The sequence below is a fragment of the Delphinus delphis genome, chromosome 20, assembly GCF_949987515.2.
Source record: "Delphinus delphis chromosome 20, mDelDel1.2, whole genome shotgun sequence".
Taxonomy (NCBI): Eukaryota; Metazoa; Chordata; class Mammalia; order Artiodactyla; family Delphinidae; genus Delphinus; species Delphinus delphis.
In genome coordinates this window covers 46141664-46165088 of record NC_082702.1, presented here as the reverse complement: position 1 = coordinate 46165088, position 23425 = coordinate 46141664, and the positions used below count along the sequence as shown (strand labels likewise).

Sequence of the window (23425 nt, the reverse complement as noted above, 5' to 3'; positions counted from 1 at the left end):
GTACCAGTGAATTTCAGCCTCACTGAGAAGAGGGAGTCGGGGACAAGAGTAGGCACTATGGCTAAGCCTGAGGGAACAGGAGGCCGGACCCAAGCTGGCCAATCTCTGAGAACATGAACCCAGACAGAAGCAGGTGGACCAGGGAGCCTGCGGGAGCCAAGGATGCAGGGCAGACACAGCGCTCTGGTCAAACAGTTCAGGAGAGAAGACTGGTTGTCAACACGCATATGAAGGGCAGGAGGAAAGATGCATGAGGAGATGGCCAGAATGAAAAAGGAATTCAGTCCCAGACTCAGAAGAGCCCCGCCTTGCTCACTGAGCACCTTGGGGCTGGGGAGAAGCACCCCCAAGCTCCCAGGACCTCCAGCATCTTATTAACATACATGCACACTCAGGGGACAGCTTTCCCTTTCTGACCAGGAGCCCCAGGGGAGTGACCCACTCTGGGCAAGACACCTGTGTCAGACTGAACTTGAGGTCTCCTGCTAAGGTGAGGCTCGAAGCCCCGAGCACTTTTTTTTTTTTTTGCTGCACCGCCCAGCTTGCAGGATCTTAGTTCCCCAACCAGGGACTGAACCCAGGCCCTTGGCAGTGAAAGCGCGGAGCCCTAACCACTGGACCGCCAGGAAATTCCCTCAGAGCTCTTTCTACAACACCCCATTCTTGGCTCTGCCAAGCTGGGTCAAACATCTGCACCCTTTACAAATTGGAGGTGATGCGCGAACTGAGGCCAAAATTGTGCTATTCATCTCTCTGTACCTGAAACTGGCACCACCATCCTGGGCATTCTCTTCCAAGGGAGAAGACACAGGGGCACAACCCTCCCCAGCAGGAAATACAACGTAATCCAGAAAGCACAGCAGCCCTAGAGCTACATCCTTATCTAGGCCCCAGCAGGAAACTGCACAGAGGAGGGTGAGCATCTAGGAAGTTGAGATGACAGGGGAGACAGGGAGGGGATGGAGGCAGCACCAGGGCAGAAGCGGGCAGACTTGGGCCAATGCCTCCTCTGTTTACTGGGACCTGGTTGAACGCACACTGAGTGAATGTCTCCCTCATCTCAGACAGATGGCCCCGGGCCACCACAAGGAAGGGGCTATTTGCCATAACCTGCCTGTGTCTATTCTTTGTCTTGCAGTCCAGGGGATCAATGACTTTGTGGATGGGCAACCGGGGTACGGGGGCTCCTCCCTAAAAGACACCACTTACTACTGGAAAGAGCCTCAGCCTGCAAGTCAGATGACCTGGGTTCTGGACTCAGTTCTTCTACCTACTGGTTTGAGGAGATCAGGCATATTTCTCAACCCCACTTCCTGATATGTAAATGGAATGACTCAATGATTCTAAGTCCCATTCTACATGCTAGCATTCAGTTTTTAACAAGGTAAATGAATACATGGCAATAAATCCTTATAGGTTTGTCTACAGTGGTGATTCTGACATGCACACCTAGCTCTGCCTACTGCCTCAATACACAAAGTCTTTAGAATGCATGACAACCCCATTTTCCTTTCGGGAGTCATCTCTCCCCAAATTTCCATCCCTGTGCCTGGCCAATCAGAGCACCAAATGCAGCCAGCCACGTACTTGATCCAAGGTTGGGCAAGGACCCTGATTCCCAGTGAACCCAGGACTGCTGACAGGTACAGTCAGCCTGCACTGCTGACAGGCACCTTCTACCACATGGGAACTGAGAATGCTGTCACCATGGAGAAGGGCGGGGTGAGATGGAGTTGTTTGAGTCCCTCATCTTCCCTGTATGTGGCCAGCCATTCCCTCAGGTATGAGTCAACGGATTCCCTTTTATCAAAGCACTTTGAGTTGGATTCTTGGCTGTTGTAATTGAAGAAGTCCAACTGATACAATCTTGCACACATGTACAACCATTTTCCACTTCATTTAAAGGAATTTTAAAAAGCCACTACAGTATCGCTTGCCATCTGGTGCAGAAGGGTTGCCCTGAACCTGGCCCTAAAACTCTGTCCTTGATAGGTCAACCCAACTCAGAGGCCCATGGGCCCACAGGAACAGAAGTGATTCTGGGATTCCCATCAGTGACTCATTCCTGGCCAGGACCCACACCCTTCTCCAGCCGCGGACACTGCCCAGATGTACAGATGGTGAGAGAGCCACTGACATGCATGGCCTTTCTGGGTGGCCTGGGTGGGGTCAGGAATGCCCATAGCCAGAGTCCCCTCACCACAAGCAAGACTGGAGGGCCCTGGCTGGGCCCTGAACCGGCTGAAGTGGTCAGGGAAAGAAAAGATGACCCTGGACATGGAACGCAACAGGAAGTCAGGACCCTAGGTTCCATTCCTTATCTGGCAATGGATTTTGGGAGGAGCTCTTTCCAAACCGGTTTCTCAACCTGTTAAGAGTCATGTCTGGCTTTTCAAATGATGTCAGACACTCCCCTGAACTCCAGACACATCTATCCCACTCATTTCTGGAAGCCGCTCCTTTGATGACATACCTTAGAGGCACCCAAAATTACCTCAGACTCACCCTGCTCCAAATCAAACTCACGCACGCTCTAAGCCCCCCAAACTGGACTCCCTTCTGTATTCCCAGTGTCTGGAAAGGGACATCATCCAGCCAACCCTGAAACCTGGGAGTCATCTATGTCCCTTCCTTCCTTCAACCTCCTGCAGCCAACCTCTTATAAAGTCCACCTGTTTACCACCTAAATCTCTCAGCTTTCTACCTTCCTCCACGTCTGCCACCATCACTCTATCCAAGGAACTGTCACCCTCCACCAATAGTAGCCCCTTAACTGCTAAAGCCCCAGATCTACTCACCAGACACGCCTCTAATTCATTCTCCAGAGAAAGGCCAAAGTTATCTTTCCAAATGCAAGTTCCATCAGATCCCCATTTCCACTCCTCCCAGCAAAACACCCAGCCCTCCCAAAGCTCTGGGGCAAAGGTGGGACTCCCTTAAGACCCCATGGTCCCAGGTCTGGCTGGCTGAGTGGCAGGTTAACCCTGAGACCAAAATGGACCAGGCAGGTCTGGGAGTCATTGCTCAGCCCAGAGCCCTGGCCGCACCCTGGAGTACATTCCACTCCCAGGTCAGCCTCAGAACAGCTCAGTTTTGCCAGGACTGACCCTCCCCCAGTTAGACTTCATCTAACCACAGATGGGAACGGGAGCTGGAGGCCAGGCAGGGGAAGCCCAGCTGGGCTGAAGCCAGGGGCTGTGTATATCAGAAAGGAGAGAAGATAGAGCAGGGCCACAATAGCCTGTCAGTATCTGTGGCGCAGGCTGAGAGAAGGCAGCTGTCAGGAGGATAAAACTCAAGAAGCCTATCTCTTCCCTCTTATCAGACTGACCCTTGGCAGCCTCACAGCCTGTGGAGAACAAACAGTCATTAACCACCCATCCCATACTTCCAGCACAATCGTGTGCAACCAGCCCAGCCCTGGGAAAGCCCAGGCCTTCTCCCCTGCCAGGGTGGTTCTTGGGGCCCATCTCTTGGCCAGACCTCTCCATCCTGCTTCTCCTTCTTGAGCAATGAAATGTTATGCTCTGCTCAAACTGGTCTCCTCGGGGCCAGTGGTCCCTGCGCATTCAGTTCAGGCCTTTGCATCATGTTATGTGTGGCCTTTGCCTCACCATCTTCCTTCTCTCCTCTACTAAGAAACTCTACCCAGCCCCCTTCCAGGCGTGTTCTCAACTCCTTGCAGACCCGCCAGGAGTCTGTGCTGCCGATCTGGCGTCTCCCATGATCAGCCTGTCATCCAACCTCCCATGCTGGCTTTGGGGAAAAAATCTTGCTAGAGCAGAGTTAGGGTATAAGGAGGTGAGGGGACTGGGAGCAGAAAGAAACAGGAAGCCTATAAACAGTCACTCCAAAGCCTAACCAGTATAGGCCAGTATAGGAAGGGAAGAATGCAATGAGAGACCAGTTGGGTTTTTCTGCCTGAACCCAGGACAGAGGCAGAGCGAGGGTTGGGAGGGGGGATGAGGACAACGAGAGGCACGGGGACAGCTCCCTTGGCTGCAGGAGCCCAGGTTCTCCAGAGAGATGCCGGAGCAGGCTGGCTGCTGTTCAGTACATCCAAGCGGGTTAGCAGAAAGGTCAAACTGATTCTCATGGACGTCTGGACTGCATGGCAGCATCCTGGGCCCCAGCACTATCTCCTCACTCAGGATATGGCATTCCTCTGTCAGGTCTACCAGACGACTTGAGAGCAAATCCCTGAACAGGTCTTTAAATTCTTTATTTACAGATGAGGACTCTGGGGCCCAGAGAGAGGCAGCGACTTGCCCTGGGTCACACAGCACCAAACCCCCTGCAGGTAAGTAAGACAGTGAGAATCCTGTATACACCCAGCCAGACTGGGCCCTGGACTATGAAAATCATCGGGGGGCCCCCTGACCAAACAAACTGCTTCCTCTTTGGAAGAGCCAAATAGCCCTGCCCTGAGGCTCTCATTCAGGCCAGGCCCCACCCTGGCCACAGTGGCAGACAACAGAGGGTCTGCTGGCTCCTCTTCCTGTTTTGCACAGGATGAATGGCAGGGTAGGCCCACAGACCCAGGATGGGCAGGAACTGCTGGGATAGTGGGTGGGCAGCGTGGGTGGAAGAAGACACCTTGTGAAATATCTCAACCAGGTGTAAAGAGGGGTGAGGTATCTTCTGTGTTCATCACAGGAAATGCCACTTGAGAGATCTGAACTCACATTTATCTACTGTTGCTTTAGGGTCCAGCGTGAATTGCTTTTCAGGCACTGAGGAAATCCCTCCATTCATCAGCTGCCACTGTGGCCTTGGGCTGGACCTCCCTGCCATAAGCTGCTTACCCTGCTCCCATTTCATAGCATCTTCCTCTCTAAGGAAGTGCCAACACTGGCTCCCCTACACTGGAAGAGCCTGAACGGGGTTCCCATGCCTCTCCAAACCCCCTTCGGGCTTTCCCATCTCCCTCTACCCGTGGTACCTGGGGTCTCCTCCTGAGCCATGCTGGAGGCCCCAGGAATCAGCCAGAAGCTACAGAGGTGTGGGTTCAGGGAAATACAAAGCCCTCTGGGACAGGATGGAACAGAGAGAAGGCCAATCCCTGGAAACTCCCTTGTGGCCGACTCGGACTCAGATGGTTCCCTAGAAAACCCAAGAGAGACAGGAACTGGGAGCTCAGGAGCTCTCGCCCCTCCCCTGCCTTCCCGTACAGCCTCAGTCCCGCCGGCTGCTGTCTGTTCCACTTGCTCGGCCAGAGGACTCCACACCGGGCCAGAGACTTTTGTTTCCTCCCGACTCTGGTTCCAGTTTACCATCAGTATCAAATGAGGTATTTTGTTTTCAACTGAACTTGGGTGAGAATGAGGGTTGCAGAGCACTCCACTGACAGGTCAGGGGAGAGTCCCTTGCAAACCCAAAGGGACCCTCCCCACCAGGAAGGAAGGAGGTGGTAACTATGCATGGTGACAGATGTTAAACTAATTTGTAGACATTTCACAGTGTATACAAATATGGAATCGTTATGTTGTATACTTGAAACTGACATAAGGTTATATGTCAATTACGTTTCAATAAAAAAAAAAAGGAAGGAAGGAGTGGGAGTGAAGCAGGGTGGAGCTGTGGGAGGTGACATGAGTGGGGAGGGGCAATCCCCACTCCCACCCTCAGTTCCCTCACTTGTACCTCTTCCTACAATCCACCTCTCAACTTCCCCTCTCACTACCCACTCCAGCCCCTCTGAATTCCCTTCAGCCACACTGACAACTTGTTGATTCTTCCTCACCAGAACAGTTCCCTCTAGACCAATTAGCTATTCGCATTTGTTGCTGATTTTCTTCCTCAGAAGGCTTCAGACCTGCTCAAGCTGGGAGGCTGTTGCCTGCCTGCTGTGCTAGGACTTTACAGCGGAAGGGTGGAGAGAAAGGGTGAGGGCTGCTCTCTGGGGTCCCTGGGTCATGCCCCAACACCTCAGGGTCTCCTGCCCTCCCTCGAGCACAGGATGGGCCTCATGCACAGGATGGGCCTCATGCCTCAACTGCACAGAAGCAGGGCTGCTTTCTGTGTCCCTCTGGTTTGTTTCCCTCCCTGATCCTAGAGAGGAAGAGGAGAAAAAAGGAAAAAGGATGCTAATGGGCAAAAGTGATAAACTAGCAAGAGATGAGAAACAGAGGCCTACAGGACAGAGAACAATGCCCCTCCAGGGAGGAGATCCCTGCGCTGCCGGCTCCCCTCCCATGTCAGCAGCCAGTGGGGTGATGTCAGTCAACCTCTTTCCCTCTCTGGACTTCCTCATTTGCAGAGTCACATCCCCTTGAAGGAAGAAGCCATTTGAGGATGTTTTTCAACAGCTGATAGCAGAACTGTTTGTTTCATTTTAATGTTATTATTTCACAAATACAAATTTAGCACTGACATCAAAATAAAGAAAACTGACATTTTTCTCTAGATTTCTCTTGCCCCTGGTTCACCCTACTGTCCATGGTGGAATGCATTGCATTCATAGGTGACAAAATATCACATATATTTGAATGCTAACAGCTCTAACTGAGGGGAACAGTCCTCTTCACCCAGGAAGATGACCTTCTCTCTGAGAATCTGTGGAGATAAGTACTCTTCAGCACTGTCCCTCCTGCCCCACCCCAGAGAGGACCCTGTCCCCTCCCTCCCGTTCCTGTAGGAGGAAACTTCCCCAGTTCTCAGCTAGAAAGTTGGGGTGGCCCAAAGCCCAGCCTATGCCCTGGGGCCTTAGGAGAGATCTGCAATGGCAACATGAAAGCGTGATTGACAATATGCTGTATAATGATTTATGAATAAGCACCAAGAAGTGCTCTAGAATGGCTGCTTAGGGAAACACACAGGCGTCCCTGGTGAGCCCGGCCCAACTGGAGGAAAAGCCTGTTGTCCCCAGGCAGGCAAAGTTCAGACCCTCTCCTTGCAAAATGTCATTTGGAGATGTTTGCCCTAATAGTTAGTGAGGACTTGTTAACAACCATCCTGAGCACAGAGGGAGGAAAATCTAAAACCTAAGTCCCCAGAGAGCTGGGCCAGGTCCTTTAGTTGGTAAGGGCTCAGGTATTGGGAACACGTGGTGGGGGAATTTGGGGCATGGGAACTGAGAGTGGGGAAGGGGAAGGAGGAGGAAGAAGGCCACGCAGGTGGAAGTGCGGAGACAGAAGAGATGTAGGCATGTTGAGCGTGGACAACAAAGCCCCAGCTGCTTTCAGGATGTACTGGACCCCTGAAGCTTTGGGGCCCCACCTCCTCAGGGCTGAGGCCCCAGATCTCAGGCAGCATGGAGTCAGGAGTAACGAGCTCACCAGGGTTCCGTGTGCGCTGTGAGCATCCTGCGTGCAGCTCCTCCAAAGCAAAGGCACATCATCTTCTGCAAACTCTTTCTCCTCCTGACTGCCCCATTTCAGCTAAAGGAACCAACCTCATCACCCAAGCAATGAGGTGTCAAACCCTAGCCAATCAAGTGTCTGTTCCAGAAAATATCTACTTTCACAATTCTAGAATCAGTCCCTTCTTTTCCATTTCTACTGCCAAGTTCCAGCCTTCATTACATCTCACCTGGACCCTATCTAGTTTTCCGTTTCCTCCCTCCCTTCTTTTCTTGTCCCCTTATGACCCAGCTATACCCTGCTGCCAGCCTGCCCTCTGCCTGCTCAGAAACCTTTCAGAACCAAGCCCTCCCTTTGCTGTCTGCCGATTCGAGTGCTCATTGAGCACCTTGCTGGACTGATCTCTTGCAGTCCACTGCCACTTCTTCTGGGGACTTCAGCTTTTGGATACAGTCTGGGGCGACTGCCTACCATGCCACCAGCCCTTCCCTGGCCAGGGAAGAAGCATGACCCAGCCTGGGCCAAAGTGACATATCCTCCCTGGGATATGACTCCCAAGCTGTGGTGACAAAATTACAGAGCACAGCTGGAACAGATTTATCCTGGCGACAGTGGTACCCTGAAGAGGCTGGACTTTGGCTCCTGCCTTACCCACTCCAAGACCCTGGAGGGGACTTGAGTCCTGAGTCATCCCTCAGATTCTAGGAGTTCCCATAGCCTTCCAATGAAGTCCTTTCCTGCCAAAATCAGCCAAGCTGTTGCTTGTAACCAAACAGGATCTTCTCGCTGCTTTTTGAAATTCCTCTCCTATGCTCTAACCAAAAGGGAAAACTCCCTAAAAGTGCCATGATGGCCTCTCTCTGCACCTGTTGGCCTGCACACTCTCCAGCCTGTAGGCACTGCTGCAACTCTACCTGCCCCTTCAGGGCCCAACCCAAAGGCCTCTTCTGAACCCTCTACGTGGATGACTTCCGCCTCCTTTAAACCCACAAGCCACTGGCTGCCCCTTCTGCCTTCCACTGTGGACACTAGTGTACTTGTCTTATCCTTCTCCCAGCGGACAGTGACTTGGTCATTCTCTCCTCCACAACACCCGGCATAGATCCAGGCTCAGTAAAATTCACCAGGCTCTGGGGGCAGACAACCCGGAGGACAATTACAGGTTTTCCGGGCAAGACAGGCAGTGAGTGACACAAAGCACAGGGTGTGCTGTCAGTAAGGCCTGAGTCTGACTTCCGTATCCTCTACTTACCAGCTGTCTGAGCTTGGGCAAGTCTCATAAGTTCTGCAAGGCTCAGTGCTTCATCTATGAAAGAGTGACAATAATGCCGACTCCACAACACTGCTGTGAGGATCTGACAAGCTGACATGTGAGAGCATCTAACCCGGTGACCGGTGAGGAATAAGCACTCAGGGAACAGCAGCCGTTATTCCAGCTATTCATAGCGACTGGTTTAGCAGATGCTCCATCAGAGGGTTGGAATCAGGAGCCCTGGGCCTGCTGTGTGACCCACAGTGCATCTCTCTGTTTCTCAGTAACCCCGCCTGCGTCTACGTCTGCCTTATCAACCTCCTGAAGAACAACAGGTGGAAAATGCTTGGCAAAGTAAAAGCACAATGCAAGGGGTTCCTCCTGTTTTTCTAAATTTCAGAGATTCCCAGGCATCCTGTCCAGTGTGCAGCATGGCCAGCACCCCAGCCTGCTCGTTCTGAGGGACAGGGCAGATGAGTGCCGGGTTTGGCGTCTGCTTCTCCATGTCCACGCAGTCACCTCTTTTCCAAAGCCCTGGGGCCTAAATGTCCTGCTTTTGTGGGGCCTTCTTTCAAATAGCCATAGGGCAGTGTCTGCTATGTAGTTACAGGGGGACTGGGAGCTCAGGCCCCACAAGTCACCCCTACCATCAACCTAGCCAACACTGGGCAGCATGAGAATGGAAGGAAAAGGAGAATCCAGGGCAGCTGCCAGGACAAGCCTGAGCGGGGAAGCAAGGTAGGAGGAAATCTCTCTTAAGACTTCACATCTGGGGACTTCCCTCGTGGCGCAGTGGTTAAGAACCCACCTGCCAGTTCAAGGGACACGGGTGCAAGCCCTGGTCCGGGAAGATCCCACATGCCGCGGGGCAAATAAGCCCGTGCGCCACAACTACTGAGCCTGCGCTCTAGAGCCTGCGAGCCACAACTACTGAAGCCCGTGCGCCACAACTACTGAAGCCGGCGCGCCTAGACCCCGTGCTCTGCAACAAGAGAAGCCACCGCAATGAGAAGCCCGCGCACCGCAACGAAGAGTTGCCCCTGCTCGCCTCAACTAGAGAAAGCCCGCGTGCAGCAACGAAGACCCAATGCAGCCAAATAAATAAATAAATAAATTTATTTTAAAAAAGGAAAAAAAAAAGACTTTACATCTGCCTGGATTAATCACCCAAGCAACTGTCATGGCCCCAAACCAGTGGTTCTCAAGTGTTATGGCCAAGAAACTGGGCAGAAATCAAATCAAATCCTAGCCCCCACCCAGACTGCCTGAACCAGAAAACTCTGGGAGTGGGGCCCAGCCAGCTGTGCTTTGAACAGCTCTCCAGGGGGATTCTGATGTCTGATCAAGTATGAGAGATCCTGCCCTTTAACTGCAAGACTCTCCACTTTAACTCAAATTACTGAACACCTACTATGCGCCAAGGACCAAGCCGGTGGCGGTATTTCATAAATGAGGACACGTCTGAAGAACTTCCATAGTTTAATGGTGGTCAAAATCAAGTGCACAAATACACAAGGCAGGATGGGGTATAGAACAAAGCAACGGAATCAGCTTCCCATCCCTCTCGCCAGACTCCACCCCTCAGATCTTCTCTTGCCATGACCGGAGGAAAAAGATAACTCCAGTTCTGGGAAACCGGTCCCCCCTTGCTTCTATTTCGGACTCCTCATAATTGCAGTTAGTTTTTTGAAGAAGAGTGATCCTCACCCTGAGGCATGTTTCAGGCCCAGAGGTTTGGCTCATGGGGAAATAGCCCAGGAGGCCATACCTAGTGGTTCTTAGCAACTTGGAAATTGGCACTACCTAGGGTTTGGGCTCAGAAAGTTCCTAGAGAGCTGTGAGCATGCCACAGCACATCACAACACCGCATTCCCATGCAGGGTCACTCCCTCAGGTCCCTGGCAAGCTCGCACGTGAGTGCAGATGCAGACATAAACACGCACACAGACAGTTGGCCCCCTGGCCTCCCTTCCTCCATTCTCAAGTTACAAGGTTAAAGGCGTCCTATTCACAGCCAAGGGGGAGGGATGAGAGAGGGGTGCTGAAGCAGAGAACCATCTGGTTCAGATCAAGATTGCTCATTCAGGATCTCAGCGGAACTCCCAGAGCCTGCCTTCCTGATGGCTCATAGATTTCCCTCCCTCCCCCAACTTCCCACTGGGAAACTGAAAGACTGGGCTAGGAAGGGGTGACCCATAGGCAAATCTGCCGAAGGAAGACAAAAAACTGAATTATATACGCAAGTCTGTGCCACCTCTCTGAGCCCTGGCTCCCTCTTTCTTTCAAATCCTGAACACCACGACTAAACTTGAGATCACCACCTACAGTCACTGCATCTTCCTCCACAAAGAGCTCAGGGCACCTATCAGGCATCCTTCCCTGAACCGGCAAGCCCCTCCAAAGTTAGCAGCAGAAGCAAGATGAGGCTGAGGGGTGTGGTCTCCCAGACTCCTCTTACACGGCCATCTCCACCAATGTAGGAGGTTCCCTTCATCTCAGGGGGACGCTGGAGTCCATCAGGCCTAATAAGAGGAAGGGATGACCAACCAGCTTCCAGTCAACTGTCCCAAAGACAAGATGGGAGTGTGCGTTACTGGCTAGGATTGACTCACCCAGGGACCCCAGAGTGCCCTGAACCCCCCTCGGCAGCTTTGGTTGAAAGAGGCTGCCACTCCCTTTCCACCGGCAAGCCCCTCTCTCTCCCCTTTCCCCCCAACACCACCTTAGACTCTGTTCTGCAGTGCTTTATAAATGGGAGATGGATGCAGTTGGCAAGAAATAAAAATCAAAAGGCTAACTTGAGTAAACGAGCAATAGGTGGGTGACCCTACAGGCAGAGTAGGCGAGAAGTGAAATACAGGAAGGAGAAGGGGCAAACAGAAGTGGGAGAAAGCCAAAGGGGAGACTAAAGTGAGCTCAGCCCAGAGCTGCAGCAGGGAGCTGGAAAGTTTGGTCCCGTCACCTAGGAACGACTGGAGGGAGGAAATGACTCTTCCATGCCAAGACATGGGCTCAGACCAGCCCCACAGGGCTGGGGCATGGACTTGGCCAAGTTCCTGGTTTATGCCAAGCCTCAGTTTCTCCAAAGTGGGAAGGAGGTCAAGCAGTTAGGTCTCATCAGAGAGAACTGGGCCATTGTGGGTGGCTTGGGGGCAGTGCCAGGTAGGGAAAAGAGGAGAGAGGTGCTGATGGTGCAGAGGCATCCTTCGGCCAACAGAAGCGGGGCAGGGGTCTCTCAGTAGTGCACAGGCCAGGAGCGCGCGCGGGGGTTGGCGGCGCGAACTAGGCAGTGGACTGAAGTCGGGACTGGGGCACGGAGCGCTCCCCAGGGCTGGGGCTGGGGCTGGAGGCTGCCACCAAGGAGTGGAACAGCCACCCGTGGGAGCGGCTGGAGGTGCAGAAGCAGAAGGCGGGGAAAGGGGATTGAGGCCAATGTAAGCGGACCCCCGCCCCCACGGGGGAGCCCAGCGCCCCGACCCAGGGGAAGTTGCCGGGGTGGACCGGGAGGGTGTGGGCCGCTGGCAGAGCCAGCTGCCCGCGCAGAGGGGGTTCGGGGCAGAGAGGGGCCCGGGGCGCCCCACATCCCGCCCGCCCTCATCCCGCCCGCGCACCTCAGTCAGCGCCGAGCGCCGCGCGGGCCATACTCGCCGCTCCTGCTGCCGCCTCCGCCAGTGCAGAGAAAGCCGCCGCCGCCGCCAGCGTCTGGACCCGTTATCTCCGCGGCTCCCCAGTCCTCCCGCAGCGGGCCAGTCCCGCCCTTGCCCGCCGTGCCCTCCCCAAGCGAGCAGCCGAGCCGCCGCCGCCGCCGCCTCAGCCCGGCCCCTCCCCCCACCCCAGCCCGGCTGGAAGGGAAGGGTGGGGGCAGGGGGGCAACTGCCCCCTCCCCATTCACATCCTCCTGGTCTGTCCCCTCCCACCTCCTCCTTCACGCCCCTGGGCATGCTGGGATATGGAGTCCAGCCTGCGCCAGGCCGCTAGGAGTGTCCGGCATCCAGAACTACTACTCCCAGAAGATAGCGCGTGAGCCTTAGGGCTTCTGGGCTTTGTAGTTTCGCCAAGGCTCAGGGATTCTACCGAGCAAGAGGGGAGAGGGGGATGGGAGATCTCCACTCCCAGAAGGCCGGGCTCGCGATGGTGAAAATAGGATGCGGGGTCTGCGATGCCCCGGACCCGGGTTGAATACCTGGATCTCAAGGGAGATGCAAAGTAGCCGAGGATGCCTCTCAGACACGGCTGTGGTCAGCTGCAGCCGATTGGGACTAGAGGGGAAGCCTCCGGCCCGAGAACCGCGCCCCGGGTACCGTTTCCATTTGCGTTAGCAAAGAGCCTTGACCTGAGGCTAGCTTGGCTTCGTGCCCGGGCTCCGCAAGCTGGAGCTGCGGTCGGGCCGCTGCGCACAGGCGGGAGAAGAGAGAACACCAGGAGCCACGTGGGCGTGTGGTTTTCCTGACTTGGGAAAAAGGGGCCGCGAGTCTGTGGGTTTCCTGGAGCGCTCACCCCCTGGGGCACCTTCTCATTCCAGTCTCACTCTCTGGTTGGTGCCCTTATCTCCCAACTGTTTAGGGCAAAGTGCACACATTTTAAATATTTTTCCATGTCTTCTCTTAGCACGTGCTTCCCCCAATTTCCAAACCTACCTCAATCTTTTTTCTTTTTCTTTTTTGTTTTTTTGCCGTACGCGGGCCTCTCACTGTTGTGGCCTCTCCCGTTGCGGAGCACAGGCTCCGGACGCACAGGCTCAGTGGCCATGGCTCACGGGCCCAGCCGCTCAGCGGCATGTGGGATCTTCCCGGACCAGGGCACGAACCCGTGTCCCCTGCATTGGCAGGCGGGTTCTCAACCACTGCGCCACCAGGGAAGCCCTCCTACCTCAATCTTAATGAAGCGCCAGGTTGCCGTCCAAGTTTCATCCCCACTGGCAGAGGGGAGGCCTGTAAACCAGTGGTTCTCTAGCTGGCGTCTATCAGATTCTCCTGGAGAGTTTGTTCAAACACAGCTGACCCATACCCTCAGTTGCTCTTTCTTTAACTCCAGGGTGGACCTGAGAGTTTGCGTTTCTAAAAAGTTCCCAGGCGATGCTGGTTTGGGGAACCACTTTGAGAACGGCTGCTATTGGCGTTTGTTGGCTAGAGTTCTGGCATTGTCCTTCAAGGATGGGCCGACTGTGGAATAATATTAGCCTCTGAAGAACCAGGCTATAGAAAGCGGGGTCTCAGGCTAGTTTACCACAGAAATGCTCTTTTTAATTTAAATAAGTAAATCAGTTCATGCAGTAAAAGGAAAATACTACATGGGCCTGAAAGGTGTTCCAGACCTTAGCCCTTAGCATTCTCTCCAAAGCTGGGAAAGTTTTCTGTTTCAAAGAGGGACAGGTGGGGTATACCTGGTGCTACTCCCCAAGCTCTGGGTGCAAGCCAGGGGTTGAAATCTCAAACCTATAGGATAGGGTCAGCTCAGTGGTATCCTCTGCTTCTGGGTGTATGATGATCTATAACAGGCCGGAGGATTGAGAGGTGGGGAGGTGGATTCCTGACTTGTCAGGTAGCAGAGTGACTCTCACACCTACCCAGGTAGACCCTACTTACCACATGATTTTCTGGGAACTACAAACCGCAGAAGGGGGAACTTGGTGACCTTCACCCTCAGGCACGATCTCAGATTCTTTCAGCTGTGAGATGACAAATGTTCTCTGCTCCACCAAACGCTAGCCAGGCTCCTCTGGGCCCTCTTCTCCAATAGGCCTCAACCTTGGCCTATAAAAACTACCTCTTGGGACTTCCCTGGTGGTCCAGTGGTTAAGTCTCCGAGCTTCTACTGCAGGGGGCATGGGTTAAATCCCTGTTGGGGAAATAAGATCCTGCATGCCACGAGGGGCGGCCAAAAAAAAAAAAAAACAAAACAACCCACAAACAAAACCTACACTCTCAACACAAATAATTTTATCCACTCTCCTCCGCCCACATTAAAAGACTTAAACCCAATAATATAGTTTCTAACACCTCAAGGCCACATCCCTAGTTTGACCCTAACCCCCTTTAAACTGCCTGCCAGAGAAAGCTCCAGAATTTACTGTTTGTTCTAGACAACACCTGTAATAAGCTCCCCACCACCACCCCTTTCTTAGAGCCTATACTAAAAAGGGCTTACAACTGTGACTTCTTCCTGTCCCTTTGAGGTGTATATCAGATGTATATGTATTATGTGTCTTTCTCAAGGACCTGAAAGCCATTCCCTTGAAATGTAATCATTGGAATGGATAGGGCCTCTGTCTCCCAGGCTCTGTGGGTGGGTGGAGTCCTAACTTCAATTATTGCCAGCTAACGAATACAGCTGGCCTAATCAGCATTTACACTGACCAACCCTTTGTAATTTTTCACATCCCTGACTCAACGGAGCCCCTGCTCACCTCCCTCCATACTGCCTCATTCTCCCTTTAAAAGGCCCAGTCACCTCTGTGCAAATTGAAGTTGCAATATACTATTGCGATAGTATACTGGTTAAAATCTGTCCTTACTACTTTAACTAGTGCCTGGCTTTGTTTATCTTTGACAAAGTGGGTCTGCGCTATGAGTTCTTGGGCCCCAGGCTCTAGCCTTCCTCCCATCCACCAAGGGCCAAAGGGCAAGTTATTGCTAGGTCCTTGGGCAAGTAGCCAAGAGGCCACCAGAGGCATTGGGCCCTAACTAATGTTGACCCTTGAATGCTTTTCTGTTTTTTTTTTTTTGGTGTGTGTGTGTGTGTGTGTGTCCCCATCACAGACCGTAGAGGGGCTAAGTAATCCACATGCAACCCCATGCTCTGCCCCTAAAACCAGCTGCCAGGCCCTTCCTGTAAGGGCTTTGCCTCTGTATCGGAGTCACATGCAATGGCAACATTCCCTCACAGGCAGAAGGTAATTAGCCTTTTTGAATTTACATCCATCTCCCAAAGCTCTGTTAGCAGATTACCCAGGAGAATTAAGATGTCCTTTCATGGGCAAGACAGACAGACCCTCTTTATCCCTCAACTCCAACAGGAAGCCCCATCATCACCCTGACTACCTCCCAGTTACATGTCACATCGGTTTTTACCCATTTTCCCTTGCCGGTTGTGTTTTCCTATCCTCTCCACCCATCCAAATTCTGCCTGACTCTCCAAAGTCTACGAGTTTTCCTTCTTCCACAAGGCTCTTCCCAATGCCTCAGCCGCACAGCCACCGGTGAACATCACTCCTCGGGTAGCACTTGAATTTGCCTCATTCTCTTAAAAGCCTACCTTTGCTGGTGAGCATCCAGAGCAAGGAAAGCAGTGGAACAGGAAGTGAACATGGTGGATGTGAGCACCGGGCTTTGGAGGCAGACAGCTACTAAGTAGCAAGGTGCAAAGTGGAGCTGGCTCCCTCCCTCCCTGGCTTTCTGTTTGACCCATTTGGCAGCTCCCACCCTAATGGCCTGTGTGATCCAGAGCAAGGTACACAGTTCTGTGTTGTGTTAGTTTCAACTGTACAGCAAAGTGATTCTGTTATGGATATATATGTATTCTTTTTCAGATTCTTTTCCATTATAGGTTATTACAAGATATTGAGTATAGTTCCCTGTGTTACATAGTAGGTCCTTGTTGTGTACCTATTTTATATACAGTAGTGTGTATATGTAGATCCCAAACTCCTAATTTATAATTTATAAAACGGTTTTTAAAAGTTTAGTCAGATCTCTACCTCATACCTAGCTAAAAACCAAAACCACAACAAGGGCTTCCCTGGTGGTGCAGTGGTTAAGAATCTGCTTGCCAATTCAGGGGACACGGGTTCAAGCCCTGGTCCGTGAAGATGCCACATGCCGTGGAGCAACTAAGCCCGTGTGCCACAACTACAGCCTGCGAGCCACAACCACTGAGGCCTGAGCGCCTAGAGCCCATGCTCCGCAACAAGAGAAGCCTCGCAATGAGAAGCCTGCACACGGCAACGAAGAGGAGCCCCTGCTCACCGCAACTCGAGAAAGCCTATATGCAGCAACGAAGACCCAACACAGCCAAAAATAAATAAATAAATAAGTTTATTTAAAAAAAAACAACACACACAGAAAAAAAAACACAACAAAAACCAAGTCAATAGGAAAATGGACGAAAATTTTGCAATTTATATCAGGGTAAAAGGCTAATACAAAGTGCTCTGTAAATCAGTAAGAAGATGACCAAGGAACAACAGGAAATGTGAAAAGAATATAAACGGACAGTTCACAGAGAAGGAAACACAAATGGCTGTGACATGAAAGCTTCACTCTTTTTTATGTTTTGTTGTTTTTGGCCACACCTCGTGGCATGCAAGATCTTAGTTTCCCTGGTACCTGTGCCCCCTACAGTGGAAGTGCATAGTCTTGACCACTGGACCACCAGGGAAGTCTGCTTCACTCTTTTTTTAAAAATTGTGCTAAAATACACATAAAACTTAACATCTTAACCATTTTTTTTTTTTTTTTTTTTTTTTTTTTGCGGTACACGGGCCTCTCACCGCTGTGGCCTCTCCCGTTGTGGAGCACAGGCTCCAGACGCGCAGGCTCAGCGGCCATGGCTCACGGGCCCAGCCGCCCCGCGGCATGTGGGATCCTCCCGGACTGGGGCACAAACCCGTGTCCCCTGCATCGGCAGGCGGACTCTCAACCACTGCGCCACCAGGGAAGCCCCATCTTAACCATTTTTAAGTGTACAGTTCCGTGACACTAAGTACATTCACATTGTTGTACAACAAACACTACCATTTATCTTCAGAAATTTTTGGTTTTCCCAAACTGAAACTACGTACCATTAAAGGATAACTCCCCACATTTTCCTCTCCTCCCAGCCTCTGACAACCAGCAGTCTAGTTTCTGTCTCTATGAATTTGACTATCAAGGCATGTAAGTATGAAGACAATATTTGTCCTTTTGTGTCTGGCTTATTTCACTTAGCATAATGTTCTCAGTGTTCATCCATGTTGTGGCATGTGTCAGGATTTCCTTCTTTTTTTAGGCTGAATAATATTCTATTGTATGTATATACCACATTTTATCCATTCATCCATTGATGGACACTTGGGTTGCTTCCATCTTTTGGCTATTGTCAACAATGATGCTATGAACATGGGTTTACAAATATCTCTTTGAGTTCCTGTTTTCAATTCTTTTGGATATATTCCAAAAGTGAAATTCCTGGATCATATGATAATTCTGTCTTTAACTTTTTTGAGGAGCCACCGTAATGTTTTCCACAGCGGCTGTACCATTTTACATTCCCACCAACAGTACACAAGTGTTCCAATTTCTCCACATTCTAACCAACACTTATTTTCTCAGACCTTCACTCTTAATAAAAGAAATGCAAATTAAAACCACACTGAGATATCATTTTTCACCTATCAGATTGGCAAAGATCAAAAAGCTTGATAGCTATCTTGGCAAGTGTGTGGGGAACAAGGATTCTCCAGCCACTGCCAATGTGGCTGGAAATCCATACAGCCTCTACGAAAAGAGACTTGGTAATATCTTCAAATTGCACATGCACACACAATTTGACCTAGTAAGTTCTAGGAAGATATCCTATCTGCACATGTTCTTAGTTACATATAGAGATGGATATCTGTTATAGCATTGTAAGAGCAAAGATTAAAAATGATCTAAATGTTGATGATCCAGATTAAAAATTAAAAGAATGGAACTGGGAAAGCTTCAACTGATGGTGTCTTTTGTTATCATTACTTCACTAGATAACAGACGATTGGAGAGCAGAGGACCGGCTTTTGTAGGTCCAAACAGACCTTCCAGAAATGTTGATTAAATTAATTATTTCTTAGCCTCTGGCAGAACTAAATTGGCAGATAGCTCAGGGAGGTAAAGTGCTTGGTCCACGGTCTTCCATAGAATGTGTACTTCCTATTCCTATGTGTGTACTACCTATTCCTATGTGTGTGCCTATGTGGAAAGCCCACTGGCTGGCACTGTGAAAATTACTGATATAGAAGACTTAGACCCTATCTTCTTGGAGCTTGAAACCTAGTAAAGCACTCTGACAGACTTTAAAAGTGTTAAACTTTTTTTACAGTCCTTTCAATTATATCAATGGAGACCATTGGTCTGGTGTATAAAGTAAGTCCCAGCTCAGAGAAACAGTTTCTCCAGAGTTATACAAAAAGGCAGAAGAAGAGTGCTGATTAAAACAGGAGTCATAGGACTTCCCTGGTGGTCCAGTGGTTAAGATTCCACGCTTCCACTGCAGGGGGCTCGGGTTCGTTCCCTGGTTGGGGAGCTAAGATCCTGCATGCCCTGTGGCTTGACCAAAACCAAAAGTCATCCCCCCAAAACAAACAAACAAAAACCCCAAACAAACAAAAACATTTCCACCAACATTCCATGTGCTGGGTCAGCCTTCTACATTATAGGTCCTGTGAGATGCTCTCAAAAAAGGATTCCCTAACCTGTTTGTGAAATGCTTTATAGGTTAGCCTAGAGGTTCCCCATGCATATAGTTATTTTTTTCCTTAGCTGTGTCCACTGAGAAGGCCTGAGAACAGTGACACCCCATTAGCAACAAGCACACTGAGCTTGTCCTGATTGTTTTTTTAAATTGAGGTGAAATTCACATAACATAAAATTAACCATTTTAAAGCATACAATTCAGCGTATTTAGTACATTCACAATGTTTGTAACCAGTATCTCTATCTAGTTCCAAAACATTTTTATCATCCCAAGAGAAAACTCTGTACCCATTAAGCGATCACCCCCCATTCTTCCCACCAGTCCCTGGCAACCATTAATCTGTTTTCTGTCTCTATGGATTTAACTATTCCAGACATTTCATATAAATGGAATCATACAATATGTAGTTATTTGTGTTTGAGTTCTTTCATTTTACATAATGTTTTCAAAACTCATCCATGTTGCAGTATGTATTAGTATTTCATTCTTTTTATGGCTGAATAATATTCCATTGTTTTTGCTTATCCAGTATATTAGTTTAAAAGTTGTGGGAAGAAAATAAACCTTTCTACCTTTGTTTAATGGATCTGTACCTCCTTTACAGCAACACTTGTTAACATCCTATAGCAGCACCTTTTGAAACATACTGCATAAGATATTTGGCAATGGCAAATCAGGCATTGGAGAAGATGGGCCACTTAATTATAAAGTACACTTATTAGCTCTCCAGAAAGGATTAACTATTTGGTAATCCTATCAGGTCTGGGTTTTAGTTATTTAAAACCATACCAGGGGACTTCCCTGGTGGTGCAGTGGTTAAGGATCTGCCTAACAATGCAGGGGCCACGGGTTCGTGCCCTGGTCCGAGAAGATCCCACATGCTGCGGAGCAACTAAGCCCGTGCGCCACAACTACTGAGCCTGCGCTCTAGAGCCTGCAAACCACAACTACTGAGCCCACGCACTGCAACTACTGAAGCCCGTGCGCCTAGAGCCCGTGCTCCGCAACAAGAGAAGCCACGGCAATGAGAAGCCCGCACACCACGACGAAGAGTAGCCCCCGCTCGGCGCAACCAGAGAAAGCCCGCGCACAGCAATGACCCAACACAGCCAAAATAAATAAATTAATAAATTTATAAAACCATACCAGGGACTTCCCTGGCGGTCCAGTGGTTAGGACTCTGCACTTCCACTGCAGGGGGCACAGGTTCGATCCCTGTGGGATCCCTAATATCCTGCAAGCTGTGTGGTACGGCAAAAAATAAAAGCAAACAAACAGGGCTTCCCTGGTGGCGCAGTGGTTGAGAGTCCACCTGCTGATGCAGGGGACATGGGTTCGTGTCCAGGTCCGGGAAGATCCCGCATGCTGCGGGGCGGCTGAGCCATGGCCGCTGAACCTGCGCGTCCGGAGCCTGTGCTCTGCAGCGGGAGGGGCCACAACAGTGAGGGGTCCGCGTACCGCAAAAAAAAAAAAAAAAAAAAAGCAAACAAACAAAAACATATCAGCTGCTTCAATTTCTCCTTGGAAGACCCAGTAGGAGAATTTAATATCCTCTCCCCATTTTCTTCATCCAGTTCCCATCTCTTTGCCAGTCCCCTGGCAGTAAATACTCTTGGTTATATACCTTTACAGGGATGGTTGCACCCATTCCCCTGCTGTTGTGAGTGCTGGCTGCCAATGTCTCATAGATGCACCCTTCTCTGAAGAACTGGTATCAGTCCCTGTGAGCTGCTTTGCCTGGAGATGCCCTCCTTTCCCTACCTCCCCTTGGCCTGCCCACAGCCCACGAATGACTGATGTGGGGTAAAAAGTCCACCTCCCTTGCTTCTAAGAGGGATAAACCTTGTGATGTATTTTATGCTCCAGAGCTCCCCAGAGGATCAGACTGAGGCTAGACTTAGCTGAACCGACATCTTTGCTTGGCTTCTTCCCCTGCCCTATCCTGCCTCCCTCACTGCCCTAAGAGATCATTTGCACAAGAATCCCTTTCTCAGGCTCTGAGAACTCAACCTAAGGCATCTAGGGAACTCAACCTAAGATATCCCTGTGGGTAGTCCTGGCTCCCAGAGGGATTTCCTGCTACCAGCAGCCTCATATCTCATGCAGGGTCCTGCAGATTGTACCTCCTCCAAGAAGCCTTCCAGACTTGCACCCTTACATTTTGGCAGAATGATTGTTTAATAAGGAAGTTGGATGCCTACTCCGTGCCAGACCCTTTATATGCATTGGCTCAATGAATCCTCCCAACAACCTGGTGAGGCAAATACTGTTGTGTTCTTACTGAGGAAGAAAGCTGAGCTCAAAGAATTTGAGTGGCTTGCTCACACTGTCAGAAAGTGATGAGAACTGGGGAGGAGTTGTCTGATTCCAAACCCTGTATTTAACTACTAGAATGTACTCTATATTATAGCATCAGAATGTTTTTTCATGGCTCTGTCTACCCCAGACCGTGGGGTGGAGAACTACATGCTTTTGTGTCTGCTGCTGAGGGCTTTATCTTATTAAAAAGCCTTCTGGGGCTTCCCTGGTGGCGCAGTGGTTGAGAGTCTGCCTGCCGATGCAGGGGACATGGGTTCGTGCCCTGGTCCGGGAAGGTCCTACATGCCGCGGAGCGGCTGGGCCCGTGAGCCATGGCCGCTGAGCCTGCGCGTCCGGAGCCTGTGCTCCGCAACGGGAGAGACCACAACAGTGAGAGGCCCGCGTACCGCAAAAAAAAAAAAAAAAAAAAAAAAAGCCTTCTGTGAGTATGTTTGCTAGTGGCCTTGGAGCCACTCCCTACGTGGCCAGCATGCCCGCCCTAGGAGGCCCTTGGCCTCTGAGCTCCTCGGAGCTGTTTTCCTTGAGCCTCCGTCACGCTGCGGCTGCAGGCATCCCTGCCTTCCACTCCACTGCAGAGCGGGGATCTGCGTTTCTGAGAAGAGCAGCAGTGGGAGGCAGCGCATCTCTTCCCTGGAGGCCTGCTGGGTTCACAGTAGAAGAGAGCAGGTGCTGAAGTGGGGGAAGGAGGATGAGACCTGGGCCAAGTGAAGAGGGGGGATGACTGTAGTGGGAGAAGACTGAGAGAAGGAGAGAGATTTGGGGGAGGAGGTGGGGTAGTAGGAGCTGAGTAGGGGACTGCTCTTTATTCATTCCTTCATTCAACAAATTGTTCGGAATTCCCTGGTGGGAGAGTGGTTAGGACTCCACGCTTTCACTGCCGAGGACCCAAGGTCCAGGGTTGATCCCTGGCTGGGGAACTAGGATCCCGCAAGCCATGTGGTGCGGCCAAAAAAACCCAGAAAAACAAAAAAACAAACAATACAAATCCAAATTGTTTTAACCACCTATAATGTGCTAGGCACGTTCTAGTGACTGAGGATACAATAGTGAACAAACCATTGATCCAGCTTTAAGGAGTCCGAATGGGAATAACAACAATCATCATAATAATGGTTAATATTTTTGGAGAATTTACTATGGAGTCAAGAATTTATTTATCTTATCCTCATAAGAATGTTAGGCATTTGACACTATTATTACCCCATTTTACAGATAAAGACAAGGAGGCAGAATAGCCAAGTGACTGGCCAAGGTTACACAGAGTTAGAGCAGAATCCCTCATCTTCTCTGAGACTGACCGCTTGGGCCTCGCAGGCTCCCTATTAAGGACACAAGATTTGGCAAGTATATTCTCATAAGAAAAATTCAAACAATACAAATAAAGCTCAAGTTCTCCCTGCCTATCCCCATCCCTGGCAGTCTCCACCTCAGAGGGTGCTCCTTCCAGTCCGGTTCCTATCCACATGTACTATATGTCCGCATACATTATTTTTGACATGAGTAGATTCTCATACATAATGTTCTTTAACAAAGTGTCTTGAACACTTTTCCCTATTGAACATGTAGATGTAGCTCATTATTTCTAACTGCTGCCTAGTATTCCATTGCATGGATGTGCGTAGTTTATTTTCCCAGTACCCCGGAGAGAGAGTTTCCAGTTTTCCGCTATTACGAACAATGCTGCCATTCATAACTTTTCCAAAAAAGCCACAGATCTTTTTCCCACTACAGAGTTGAAAAGTTTCTACCGGAAGGACCCACATAATGAACCCGCGAAAGCATGGCCAATTGCCAATCCAACGGTAGTCGCTTACGCCCGAACACCTGTGGGGGTTTTTCCTCCGGGTTTGATTTGTTTCTCTTCGGGGAAACGCGGCGGCACCACGCCCCCCGCCAGGGGGTTAAACAAACGAACAAAACACAAACCTGGAACCCCGAGTCTCAGAAAACGAGTTTTGTCTTTACAACGCACTGGTCCCTCTGGGAGTTGTAGTTTTGCTGCCCAGCGGAGCCGCCTTCTCCCTTCACCTCACTTCTCGAAGGGAAGAATCACTGCCCTTTAGGAAAGCGCTGCCCTGACTATCTCCGCTGGCTCAGGCGATAGCTCCGAGCTGGGCTTTCGGGG

The 23425-nt window shown here is 50.6% G+C and overlaps 1 protein-coding gene across 7 annotated transcripts in view; it reads right to left on the bottom strand.

Annotated features, from left to right (window-relative positions):
• Positions 1-23273, bottom strand: part of ST3GAL2 (ST3 beta-galactoside alpha-2,3-sialyltransferase 2) — a 76437-nt gene extending 53164 nt beyond the window's left edge. For 6 of the 7 annotated variants that reach the window (XR_009517534.1, XR_009517533.1, XR_009517535.1 and 3 more), the window contains exon 1: positions 12165-12332. The gene's annotated coding sequence lies outside the window, so the exon portion shown is untranslated. Of the gene's footprint in view, positions 1-12164; positions 12333-23226 lie in introns of those variants that run through there. The other variant, XM_059999614.1, reaches the window with a different exon arrangement.
• Positions 23274-23425: the final 152 nt, after the last annotated feature.